Source organism: Sorghum bicolor, chromosome 6 (assembly GCF_000003195.3).
Source record: "Sorghum bicolor cultivar BTx623 chromosome 6, Sorghum_bicolor_NCBIv3, whole genome shotgun sequence".
Classification (NCBI taxonomy): domain Eukaryota; kingdom Viridiplantae; phylum Streptophyta; class Magnoliopsida; order Poales; family Poaceae; genus Sorghum; species Sorghum bicolor.
The window spans coordinates 8,875,268-8,889,459 of record NC_012875.2 but is presented as its reverse complement, the minus strand read 5'-3'; the positions used below and the strand labels follow the sequence as shown (position 1 = coordinate 8,889,459).

Here is a 14,192-nt window from a genome sequence, read left to right as displayed (position 1 = left end):
AGAAACACTATTCATATAAGTCTTGGCTTCGCATCTGGAATCCTGAGTTGTTTCATATTCTAACCTGAGGTCCCTCTTCTTTCTCTGCTCGACCAAGAATAGAGCCGCTCGACCCAGAATAGAGCCGCTCGACCCAGAACAGAGCCGACATATGGGATTCGGCCACACGATGGAAACGACTGATTCGGCCACACGATGGAAACGGCGGCCACTGAAGGGCGTCGTAGCTCCACAATGTCCAACCACGGCCGCGCCTAGCCCTAGCTTGGTCGGCAGCGGCTTATGGTGGCCTGGCTTTAGCAGTAGGCGGTACTGGCTGGCAGCTACTGCTCGACCATGGAGAGGGCGTTGGCGTCGGCGAGTAGGAGGATTGGCTGGGCCTAGCCACGGCTGCGAGCGGCAGCACTAGGTCTGCTCAAGCCCGGGCGCAGCACAAGGGTGCGGCAAGCGCTGGCAGCGGGCAGGTTGGAGAGGCGCTCGGCCATGGCTGTCGAGCTGATGACGAAGAGCGCGAGAACGAGAGAGAGAGAGTGGAGGATACCGTGGGCGAGAGCTCCGGCCTCCAGTTTCTCGTGCAGGACCATGAGGTGGCCACCAGACGGTGAGCGAGCGCGCCATGCTGCAGCAATGGCAGGGCTGCGAGCTCTGCACGCGTCCTGCCATTGAGGCATTCCACCGAGCATGTGTCGGGCAACGATGTGGTCAGCGTGGGAGACAAATTTGGGCAGCTTCCGGGTCGAATTTGGACATTGGCCAAAAATGAAGTTTGCTAAGCTCGGCCTGCTCTCCAACTTTGATTAAGAGTGCAAAGCCATTGGAGTAACGGGTTAAGAGATAATATGATGCCAAACCACTAGTGTCAACATATTGATGGTGATTAGCGAAACTCGAAATTGATGACCAAAATAAAGTCGAACTGGTGTCATCTTTCTATATGCTCTTGTCCACAATATGTACTCCAACTTTTATTTTGGGACCCAAATAAGCTGTTTCGTAGAATTGGGAGAACGCGGAATGCCAACGTGATTAACTGCAATCCTAGACTTAGAAATTCGAAGTGCAGGAAGTTACAACAGATTCAATCTTGTGGCTCATATTTGACATGCTTAGATGATGATTCAGACATGGAAACTTTAACAAAGTTTGTAGCATACAAACTATACTATAACTTTTATTAAAGGACATTATACTGTTTTATCCTGGTCTAGAAGATACAAAGCTCCCAACATGGATACCCAAAACTGAAACACTGTTTTGACTTTGCCAAATTTCCGGAGTTCCAAAACAGCACGGCATTGAATCTTGTAAGTTTAATTTGACTAGGTTAGGGACAAAACTAGCTCTTGACTATTTATCAAAGTTTGTTCTACAGAATCTAAACTACAACTTTCATTTAAGGTCAAACCTCAGAACTAGTACAGAAGTTAAACTTTTACCTTGGTCAATGCAGCAACTTGATAAAGCTTGAATTAAGGTTTTAGGCCAATTGAAGTATTTTCTGGGCACAAGCTCAACATGAACCCTTCATGACTTTTGTTGTAGAGTTCATCTACAGTCATTTGAGCAAGGTTGCAAGGATTGGTTAATGACCCATGGTTCTATTCACTTAATAAGGTCATTCCAACAAGCATGTAGCATACCATTTCATGTGACCTTTTGATTCCAAACTTTATGAAACATTTTGAGTGATCACTATAGGTCATGATGGATGTGGGACACATGAAAGAGGTTCCAATACTGTCACCTAAGCATGCACTTTGAAAAGGGCCTATATGTAAGCAAGGGTACATTCTCCAAATTTAACTTGAGGCTCACTTTCATGGATTGACCTTACCACTTATCATGGCATGTTTGAGCTCAAACCTAGGGTCTAACTAGTGGCAAACACCTGTGGTGTTACAACTACGACGGCTAGCTCAAGATCATGGGTCGGGTAATTCTCTTCGTGTGGCTTAAGCTGCCTAGATGCATATGCAATTACTCGACCCTCCTTCATCACCACACAGCCTATCCCTATTCCTGATGCGTCACAATACACATCAAAGGGCTTCTCAATATTCGGCTGGGCTAACACAGGTGTAGTAGTCAACAACCTTTTTCAGACGACCAAACAAATTTTGTTTGATTCTTGAGCAAGGTTGTGATTGGCTTGGCTACCCTTGAAAAGTCAGGAATGAAGCGGCGATAATACCCCGCCATACCCAAAAAACTACAGACCTCATCCACCGTAGTAGGGGGTTTCCAACACAAGCCATCTTCTACTTTGCCTAGGTCTACAACGACTCCCTCCGCTGATAATACATGACCCACGAAATGAACTAACTCACACTTGCTGAACTTGGCATATAGTTGATGGTCTCTTAGACAGCTCAACACAATCCTCAGATGTTCAGTGTGTTCTTTCTTTGTTTTAGAATAGATCAAGATGTCATCAATGAAGACGACTACAAATTTGTCTAGTTCTGGCATGAAGACGGAGTTCATTAAGTACATGAAGTAAGCTAGTGCATTGGTTAAACCAAAGGACATCGCTAGATATTCATACAGCCCGTAGCGGGTTGTTAAAGCCATCTTGGGCACGTCTTCCGGCTGAATCTTGATTTGATGGTACCCAGATCTCAAATCAATTTTGGAGAATACTTTAGCCCCGGCTAACTGATCAAATAGCAGGTCAATGCGGGGTAATGGGTACTTGTTTTTAATCGTCACTTCATTTAAGGGACGATAATCAACACATAGCCTTAATGTCTGATCTTTATTTTTCACAAATAAGGCTGGGCAACCCCATGGAGATGAACTGGGTTGAATAAGACCCTTCTCCAACAACTCCTGTAATTGGGTTTTTTTAATTCAACCAGTTCCTTTGGTGCCATTCGATAGGCTCTTCGAGGAATTCGGGTTGTCTCTGGTTTCAATTCTATACTGAATTGAACATCCTGGTCTGGTGGCATACCTAGTAGGTCCTCGGGAAACACATCCGAGAATTCCTGAACTACCGGGATATTTTCAACTTCTTTCACTGTGGTGGCATGAACTTGTTCAATTGCCCGTTTTGGAGTGGCTATTTGGATTAAGAGGTAAGAATTACTATTGGGCAATTGCATCTTGATAGATCTATGCAGGATGTCTAGCACAACCCCTCGTTGTGCCATCCAGTTCATGCCTAATATAACATCAATATCTTGATCTTTATGAACAATTATGTTGGTAGGAAAACTATGTCCACCAAATTCGATGGGTATCTGATAGACCATTTCCTTAGAACTTAGTCGTCCTCCTGGCGACTGTATATAGAAATGATCCCTAGTTTCCCCGATGGGTATGTCATGCTTTCCCATAAAAGTGTGATTGATGAAAGTATGGGATGCACTGGAATCAAAAAGCATTAAGGCAGGATGATTAGTAATAGGAAACGTACCCATCATCACCGGCTCGCCTTCCGGTATGGTTTCAACCTCCGTGTGAAAAACTTGTCCAACTTTCTTTGCGGGTTTGCCCCTTTGTGCATTTTGACCTTTTTGAGCCACATTCTTAAATTGGCTCAGTTGAGGTTGGCCAGCAGGCGGCCTTTGGAAATTGGGGTTATATTGTCTAGGGTAGGGGCATTCCTTGGAGAAATGTCCAGGTTTACCACAATTATAGCAAGGGTAATTGTGGTTCGGCGGAGCAGAAGGACGAACGCCTAGGGCGTTTGGCTGGGGTGGTGCTGTAGCGACGACAGTAGGCCTAGGATAAACCTGTTGTCCAGGTCAGTACTGTAGAGGAGGAAAAGAACCACAAAAAGGTGGCTGCGCCGGGAAGCACCCGTGGCTCTGAGGGTGATAAATGATTCTTTAGCGCTTTTGGCCGCGGCCAGAGAAAGAGGAAGAGGTAGCCTTCTTCTTTGCTTCCTTATGCTCCTTATTTTTCTCTTCTGAGGCGATAGCAATGTTAACCGCCTCATAGTAGGTAGCATTCTGACATGTAGTCATCATTGTTTGCAGTTTGGTATTGAGGCCACGCATAAAGCAGGCCTTCTTCTTCCGATCAGTGTTTACATGCTCAGTGGCATACTAAGAAAGGTGATTGAATTTAGCCACATATTCCATTACACTCTTACTGCCTTGTCACAAGGCGAGAAACTCTTTTGCTTTCATTGCCATTAATCCCTCTGGAATGTAGTGGGCGCGAAAAGCGTCCCTAAACTCTGTCCAGGTGACCTAATGTCCAGGATTTTGGATGGCAAAAAATTTTTCCCACCATGCCCTTGCAGCTCCCCGAAGCTGCTGGGCAGCGAAGAGGGGTTTCTGGGTTTCTGAGCAACGAATCAGACTGAATTTATGCTCCATTGTTCAGAGCCAATCATCCGCCTCCAAAGGTTCATCTGTCTTTGTGAACACTGGGGGCCTGGTCTCAGTGAAATCTACATAACGGGTCTCTCCCTCTGGGTTGTTCTGTGCTCGAAAATTTGGGGGAGGATGAGGTTGTCGCTGCGCTAACTCGCGCAACAGACGAGCATTATCAGTGGTGGCACTAAGAAAAACAACAATCACATCAGCCAGGGAAGGTGGAGCAGGTGGAGGGTTGGGGATGTCCTCCCCTCCCGAGGAAGGTCCAACTCCATCAGATCCGCGGGTGCGCATCTGCATCTGCTACAATAGTTACATTTACTTATTACCTCTTGAAGCCCACAACTCACATTAAACAGTTTAACATACTTAAAACAAATGGTTACAACTTTTTCAAACTTAAAACACACTTTACTGCTAACCCAACCCAACTAAGGTAGTCTAGAAAGATCTACGACGACGCCGCCCGTAACTCTACCGAACTAGTCGGTGTGGTCGGAACCATAGCTCGGGTCCTCGTCGTTATCAGCGTGGTTGTCCCCTGGGTTGTCGTCACTAGAGTCGAGTTCTTCCTCACTGCTGGGGTCTTGGACAGGCTCTCCCCCATCTGCTAGCTCTGCATCAGTATCCATCTCCCCTTCCCTTGGAGGTAGATGAAGCTGATGATACAAATCGAATCCAATATCTCGGTATTGCATCACCATATCACTAACTGTGTTCAGATGGTGAGCCAACTCAAGTTTCTCAAGTTGCAATTGATCCTCTCGTTGTCACGCGACATCCCTCTGTGCGGTGACAGTGGCCGCCATCTTCTTGTATAAATTCTCAGTGTACTTGCTTTTAGATAGCTTGGACTTTATGCGGGTCAGCTCGTGCATATGCGTACTCTTGGCCTCCTCCCGGGCAACGGCTACGTTACGCTCTTCCACCATGCGGGTCAGCATCGCCTCGCAATTCTCCGTGGCTTGTTTTTGATTTGCCAATTGGGCCTTGATCTCGCCAATCTCCATACCATTGAGCATTCTTTCTCTAGTTACATCAGTTAACTCTGCTGATAACCTTTCTATCTCCTGCTAAGGTTGGGAGCGACTGCTACTAGCTTGATCATTCCTCGGGGCCAGTTGATGTTGGGGCACTCCTTTAGGACCTGTCCTTTTGCGGGGAGTTTGCTTCAGACAGCCCATCCTGTAGAGGGTGAGTTTAGATTAGTAAAGGAGACCTTAAAGGTTAGCAAGAATGGGAATGATTCTATACAACACAACCCAAATAAAGAGTAAGGTAATTAGCCAAGTGATATATCATGATGCATGCACGTACTTACGATTCGTAATAAAAGACCACAATTATATCAATTAAAATTTTTACAACATAGGGCTATACTTTATGTTGCTCCTCCACATGGCCTTTAAAACTCTAATAAAGCCTACAAACAAGGATAAGGTAAAGCTAAAGCACTTGGACTCAAAATTGGCAAGTTTAGAATATTGGATCCAAATAAATTTGAACTTTTTCAAAGGATACAACAGTCATCTTAGCAATGAATGCTTCGATACCATCTATGGCAGAACCTCCTAAGTAGTTGGGCCCACCGACACCTGTCATTGTCCCAAAGACCTGTGACGGTGATGTCTGGGATCTATCTACTCTAGAAGCCCGATGAGCATCCCAGGACGCACATTCCACTGCTACCCGTGGTGAAATAACAAAACTCGTCCTGACCACTAGCAATGGTCAATTAACGAGAATTTCTTCTTCTCGCCCTCATAGGATAGCAAGTGACCACATTAACACTAGGATCATTCATTGCGAAGACATTGCAGTATCACGGACAACACATAACCAAAGTAGCATTTCAGAGTAAAACAACAGAAGCATTACTTAACTTAATTTACAAAAGTAGTTCATCAAAGTAGGACTTAGGTGCAGTGTTATTACAAGCCATGTTTAACAGAGCAACCTTAACCATATTACAAAAACTACAACTTGCAGACCCAGCCCATGGGTCACTCTCACTCTTCGTCATCGTCAACCTCGACGACGGTCACACAACAGGGTCCGAAGCATGTCAACTCCTGTGCCTCACCAGCAACAAGGGTTATAAAACCCTGAGTACTGGTGTACTCAACAAGACTTACCCGACAAAAAAAGAGGAGAACTTAGGAATGCAGGCTTAGGGTAGACAAGGAGTGGCTAAGCAAGGAGCCAAGTTGTTTTGCATAAAAGCTTACTAATAGTGCATCCTTACTTTCAAGTTTTAGCCTCGAATTGCTCACCTCGAAAGGCCGAGGAATTCAAGGACAGTCTGTCTAGTTGCTTTTCACAAACAGTCCTGTGAATCCCTAATCCTTAATAAAAGCGTTATTCATCCAACGGCTATAGCTTCATGTCACTTTGAGTCCGGGAATTGGGATCCGAACTTCATGAGACATTTTCTTTTCCCCAGTTCATAACTTAGTTGCATATTTAACTACGATGGGGGTCAATGGATTGAGTCTCCCAATCAGGACATGAAGCTGGAGTTCCTAACCACCTGACATATGTAGAACCAAATCTTGCATATGTCAACCCAAATCTAGCTTTCCCAAAATCTGATTAGGTTCGCGGCACCCGAGAGCACAGTACTCCACCGTCCAGCCCATTTGCTAGGAGCCTACACGCTACTCTCGCCATCGCTCCACACCTAGTGCGTGAGTAGCCGCTCTCGTCGAGGAATCACAAGACCATGCTTACCGAGGGCAAGTGGCTAGCACTATAAATTCTCAACCCAGCAGGCCATCAACGGACCGGTCCTTAATTGACACAGTTGGGGACACTACTTTAAGACTCCATTCTTAAAGCAAGTCCACCGACCGGTCTCAAGTTGAAACATCATTGACAATAAAAGTATTCCATAACAACCCTTCAAACATTCTTAGTTGAAAACCTATCTAATAAGCAGGGCTAAGCATTACTACATAGTATAAAAATAAAACAGGTACCAAGGACAGGATAACAAATATCAAGGTAGTAAATGCAAGATAGGTTAGATCCAATTCTTGACTACATAATGCAGCATTTTTAATTCATAAGTGATAAAAGATTTAAAGCATTCAAGGAAGGGTTAAATGTATCCGGGGCTTACCTTGGGTGTAGAGCTGAGTGGGTTCCTCGGAGACTTCCCAAGTCTCGGATCCAACTTCCTCGAACGAAACACCAACCTCAGGGTTCGGTTCAATGGCCGCTCCTTCGGTCTCATGCACTATACGCAAAATGATGTATGCTCATGATATGCTTATGACAACACATAAGAAGGATCGAGTTAAGTACCACTTTTCTTCTCGGTGCAAAGACAGGCTAAACAGTAATTAAAGTTGTTTATCACTTTGGTGTTTTTACCCAAGAGGTTGCATCAGTAAACTAAGGTTTTTCTTAATTTATAATTATTCTTAATTAACTAATTATTGATCTTAATTATCTTAATTAATCCTTAATTAAGTGTTAATAACAATAATTAAGCATTAATACCAAACAATAATTAAATGCCAAAGGTTATTAAGATTAATGACCTCAGGTCATCACACAATCCCAAAAGCACTCAAATCCTAATTTGAAAAATTAAGATAATTATTATCTAATTATTTTAGGGTTATTACTTAATTACTAATTAAGGGTACATTAATATTTTATACAAACATTATCCAAATACCACCAAATTTTGTGTGAAGCCAGGGAATTATATTCAGAGACATCTCACAAATTTTAGTGATTTTTGGACATATTAATAAATCCCTAAAAATCATGGAATTTCTATTTATTAAATAAAGAACACAATTTTTACACATGTTCAAAATATCAGAAAATGGAATTTAACATTTATCCTACGTTCTACTCACTGGATAGAACGTACTCAAATATTTTCACCATTTTTGGATCTGCACACAATTTTCTACACAAAATCAAACATAAAACACTTTTAATATAGAAAGAAAAAAGAAAAATAGCACTGTGCTGTCGCGACCGACCCGCTTAACTTCGGCCCAGGCCGGCCCACGCATCTCCCGCGTGCTGCGCGCGCCTCCCCCCTCTCACGACGTCACTGTTAGCTCCGTCTCCCTCCTCTCGCCACCGGTTTGGCCGAGCTCAGGCACGCTGTCGGCGAGCCTCCGACCATCGTGGAGGGGCATGCTAGCTTACCCATCTTCTCACGCACCCGTTTACACCTTTTCGGACGCTCTCCTATCCGCTAACCCTTACGGCCGTGTCCATGGCGGACGGTGACCTCGGCCGCGTGAACGCCTGCCGCTACAAGCAAGTAGAGCACAAACGAAGGGGCGCACAAGCACCAGTAGCTCATCGTGACTTCAAAAAGATGGACAACGGCAGTGAAGATGCTCGGAGGAGGGCTGGCCACGGTGAGGTGCTCGCGGCGGCGTTTTTGCCGGAGTTGGGAAAGACGGGCTCGATTGGAAGCTTCAAGGGGTTAGAGCGTGCGGTGAGGGGTCTAGGTGGTAGCTGAGTTCGCGGCGAAGCTAGGAGCAGGAGCTAGGGGATGGAGAAGCCAAGGCAACGGTGAATTTCGCCGTTGGGTGGTGGCGGTCGGCGGTGAGGTTTAGAGGGGAAAAAGAGGCTTTAGGGCCGCTCGGGGGTTTATCCACGTGACGAAGAGCGTGCTGCGGATGAGGACGCCCTGGCGAGGTCAAGCCGGCAAGCAGCTGCGTGCCGGGCGCGTGGCGGCGCGGGACGCAGCTCGCCCACCGGCGGCCTGCAGTGCTTCCCCTCCCCTTGCTGGAGCACTGTAGCAGGGTTTATCCCCTCCCTTCTTTTTTTAAATTACTTCATAATTTTGAATAGAAGTCAAATTTTGGTCAAAACAAAAGTTCCTCAGAATTTTGAACTCTACAAAATTTATTTAAGGACCCAGAGCCAATTTTGAGTAGAAGAGGATGAATTTAGGCAAAACAGTTTGAAATTCAAATCCCAAATTTGGGGGAATTCCAATTTGAATTTGATCATAATAGAAATTCCAAAATTACTGTTGATTTTCCCCAATAACTTGAAAAACTCCCAAAAGAAAAGTTGTTCATTTTGATAAGCTCTACAACTTTCATTTTGATCACTTTTCAAGATTCCAAATAGATTTTGAATTAGGGATTCAAATTGAAAAAGGGGCAATTTTTGGAAATCTATATTTTCAAAATTACTTTGAATTTTGTATTGAAACTTCAAAAACTCAAAACACCAAAGTTGTACATCTTGTCAAGATCTACAACTTTGCTTTTGAACTTATCCCCAAATTTTTCTTAGTTTTTAAGTTACACAAAAGGGGGTAAAAACTAGGGTTCAAATTAGGGGTTTTGCTTCGCTATCTCGCGACAACCCTCCTTATCTACGGATTAGACAACCATCACAAGCATCACTCCACATAATAAGCACATTTTAATTCCCTAAGCACAATCAACAAAATTAAACTTGTTTTAAGTTGATGCATAAGGATGTGCTCCACAAATATGCTATGCAATGCTTATGATGACATGGTCCAGTTTTAGTATGCGTAACATCAGGGATGTTACATTATATTTTCATAGTGTACCTATTTTATGACATAAATCTTTATATTTCTCTTTATATTTTTGGTCAAACTTGAAAATGCTTTGACTCTACAAGATTCTTGGGATGACTTATAATTTGGAACGGAGGGAGTACCATATATTACTATTGTTTATATAAATTTAGTCAAAGTTATTTTTTGAATCGGGAATGACAGTTAGTAAGGGGCCGAGGGAGTAGCTAAAGGAAACAATATTTTATTTTTAGTGGATCCCTTCATTAGAAATTTTAGTTAGCTAAAATATTGGAACAATTTTGAACTAAAGAAGTAACTCATCGTGAATTTTTTTATAGAATACGAAAATAGTCAATTATTTGTTTTTAATCACATAATATAGATCAAACCTTATTCTTATGATTACACTAAAGATGAAATGCGCATATTTTAATGTTGACAAGATCTACACAGATGTCAACTGACACACTAAGCAGCCGTGTTTAAGTCTAGAACTTAAACTCAGCCGAGCCCGTTCCACCACAAGATAGACAACCAAGTAAGCTATGCTTAATCCACATAAATTAATTTCATCTCATTCCTTAATCACCGTTTTTCAAATGCAGATGTAGATTTTGTTTGAGGGGAAAATGCAGATGCAGGAGTTCGTTTGGTACCTGCCGCTCACACTCAGGGGGGCCCATCAACCGTCACACCACCATGTATTCATGTGTCATGGATTGAAAGTGGAACGTTCACTGGCATGGCAGTCCATTAGCTAAATAAAAGGCTCGGCCCATAGGGCCCCAACAGCCCATAACATAACATTTCGCCTGACGCGTCTGATAGGTCTTCTTTCTCCCTGTGTCTTGCAGTCCCTAGACTCTAATCGGCAAGGCCCAAGGCGACCGGCGTATCAGTCAGACAAAGTGTTATTCTTCTACACTAAACTATTATAAGAATTCATTATCGCTCACTATTCGTGTTTCACTATTATTCAATATTTCGTGGTCCGAGGTGTAGTGTTGGATGATATTGTATATATATGTGTGTGTGTTTGTGTGTGTGGGTGCGCGTGTTGAAAAAGCAATATGCAGCAAGCGCCACACCTCGCGATACTAAGAGGGTATTTGGGACTGCTCTGCTCCCATTTTTGCAGCTCCACAATGCCAAACAAGTCTAGCTGCAAAAACTCCGCTACCAAAAAAAGGTGAAGCTAGAGGCTAACTCCACGTTTTTCCTAGAGTACCTCATGAGGTACTTTAGTTTTTGGAGTTTTATACTTCCACATGGAGTTCTCATATAATTACCCACCTTATCACCAATTAATCACCATCCCATCTCCTAACCTTTCAACTCCCGTACCGTAGGTAACAACCGTCCATCTCTCTCCGCCGCCGCCCGTACGTCTCTCTCCGCCACCTTGCCACCGATTAATCATGGCCTTTGTGAAATTTTCTATCATTTACAATTTTTCAAAGTTTTATTTATATTGTAATTGTGGCATGCTCAATTTATGTATTTTGTATACGTATATTGTTATCATTGTGTATAAGTAGTCATATATGTTCGACCAAGTGTAATTTCAATCAAGGGCACAATGGACTATTTGCATGAAAACAATCCATTTCTGGAGCTGGACTAGAGCTGTGTGCCAAACAGTACTATCTGCTGCACAAACTCCACGATGGAGCTGCTCCATGGTAGAGTTCGTGGAGCAGAACTGGAAAAACGGGAGCGGAGTAGTGCCAAACACCCCCTAAAGCCCTCCGCCCCTACAACAACAATTTGGATTTAAGGACTATTTAGTTGGCTTCTAAAATACGTGAAACCAAAGATTTGACAAGTCATGATTTTGACTATTATTTGATTTACTACATACAAAAATTTGATAACCTCTCACATTTGGCTTACCAAAACTTTTTGTCCAATTCTTGTTTGACAAATTTTTGGTATGATAAATTTTGGTGCCAAACCAAGCAGGCCCTGACCTAATCTACCAAATTGGGAAGCATGCATCTAAACAATCAATTTCATACCCTTGCCAGAATCGAAAATAATACAACCCCCACCCCTCTTTTAAGGCACCTTTGCTTTCATTTCACTTCGAGGGAAGACCTTACTTTTGTTCCAGCATTCGCTTAAGGCTATCCAGCTTTACCAGTGAGAAAAGCTACTACTAAAAAGTAGGGTCCTGCCCTGCGGGGCTAGGGATTTCATTTATCACAGTAGGTTCGACTTAGGTCTTGTTCAGTTTCTAAAAAATTTCAAGATTTTTCATCACATCGAATTTTGAGGCACATGCATGGAGCATTAAATATAGATAAAAATAAAAACTAATTGCACAGTTTACCTATAATTTGTGAGACAAATCTTATGAGCCTAGTTACTTCATGATTGGATAATGTTTGTCACATATAAACGAAAGTGCTACACTCCTTACTGTTTGTTCTCTTCGACAAGCATCGCCTTCCGTTAAAAGAAAAGGTGGGTACGTGTTGACATTTACTACCGTCATCACTAAAAACAGAGATAAACTCTACTTCTAGTAACAACACCAGAAATGCACGGTATATAATTAACTTGTCAATTAGCAACTAGCCACTTTCTTAATTATTAATATTCCTAAACATGAAGTAGGTTGTCATCCCTAATTGTATTTCTAGGAATTTATGGATTCATATATACTATTGTGACTAGGCAGAAATAAAAGATATGAATATAATTGTAAACTAAATGGGTTCTGCAAGCAGACAGATAATTATACCGTTGTAGCATTTTACCTAGGGAAGTATCCAGGTTGTCGATTTATATTTATACCACTAGGAAGGCTAAGGGTTAAACTATATCTATTATATTGATAAGAATGAATAAATGATATTATATAAGTCCTATAATCTAATCATAACAGGTAGATGTCACAAGATAAATAATGATAAATAATAGTGATAGCATAATCATCAAGTATCATAAATAAGGATAATCACCAGAGCATCTACTAGTCATAATAATAGTTAGCCAATGGATAAACTAGGGAATTGGATCTAAGGTAATGCTATAACTACGCCAAATAATAACTCTAATTAGTGCAATTACATCTAGAAATCATCGTTAAGTCAACCCTATATCATAATTACATGTAAAGAGGCATCAACTAGTGAGGGTTTTAAGACGCAACCGTCACCTCCTTCGCGACCGCGCCCATGCTAGCCCTACGTACGGAGGGTGAACTACAGAGGAACCAACGCACCTGTCACCTACGCGGACTACCACACGACCCGACACGTCAGGGGGTACTCGCAGACAAACAAGATGTCTAGACACCACGTCTACATACTGTCTATCATGTACCCAACGATCGATTAGGTAAACGCTATAAGAGCAATTACATGAATTCAATAAGATCAAACCAACTATCCTAGACATATAATCAAAGTAGACAATGACTAATGTAATTAAAAACATATGAATCTATTAAGAATAAAGTATCCCTAATATACAATGAAATACTATAAAGTAGAACTAGAACTTTTAGCGAACTCTTGCGCTCTAGACCAACGCTAGGGGCTCCAGACCCCGATGAAGAACTAGATCTCCTCTACTTCTAATCTAACTAACTAGAACTATGAACTAGAAGGCTCTTGATGAACTTGATGGCGCTTGATGCTTGATGGCTAGAGGCCTTGATGAATAATGAGGTGTGTCTCCAGGGGGGTCTACCCACGTATTTATAGTTCGGTGGGAGTTGCGCGCGCCATCGGATCAAACCGACTTAACCAAGGGACGAGATGACTCCTCAGAGGCGGTGGAGGAAGCTTCCGGTAGGGGGGCACCAAACCCTAGAGCAAGGGGCCGGCCGACGCTAGGGTGGGGCCGGCCGGCCTCACCTAGTGGCGGCTGGTCCTCCCCTCGCGTCGGGTGTCTTCCAAAGTATTCCTGAACCCTCTCGTGTTGTTTCCCATGGTGGATACGTTTTCGTGTTTGATTTGCATTAGAGTCCCTATTTTGCAGCTTTCATGAAATTCACCCTAGAAAATACAGAATATACAAAACTCATAGAAATTGTTAGTTTAAACCCTATACTAGTGTGTATTTATGTTCTCCTTCAGGTTTAAAGTTGTAATAAAAGTTGACGTTATCGACCGTCAACAACTCCCCGAAGCTTACCTTTTGCCAGTCCCTTGGCAAACTGAGCCTAAGCAATATATGTATTAATCAAGAGTTGCTACAATATTTTTATTCTTTTCCAAGTACACATGCTCCCAAATAAATATTCTCCTCCGAATTAGTCAATACTTGCTCTAATCTCCAAACTTACCCATTTACCTTTAACCATGGGGCTT

The 14,192-nt window shown here is 42.7% G+C and overlaps 1 long non-coding RNA gene across 1 annotated transcript; it reads left to right on the top strand.

The window, feature by feature from the left end:
• On the top strand, positions 9,985-10,825 carry LOC110436126. The gene is made up of 2 exons (XR_002453802.1): positions 9,985-10,408; positions 10,476-10,825. It is a non-coding gene; the product is annotated as an uncharacterized LOC110436126 (long non-coding RNA).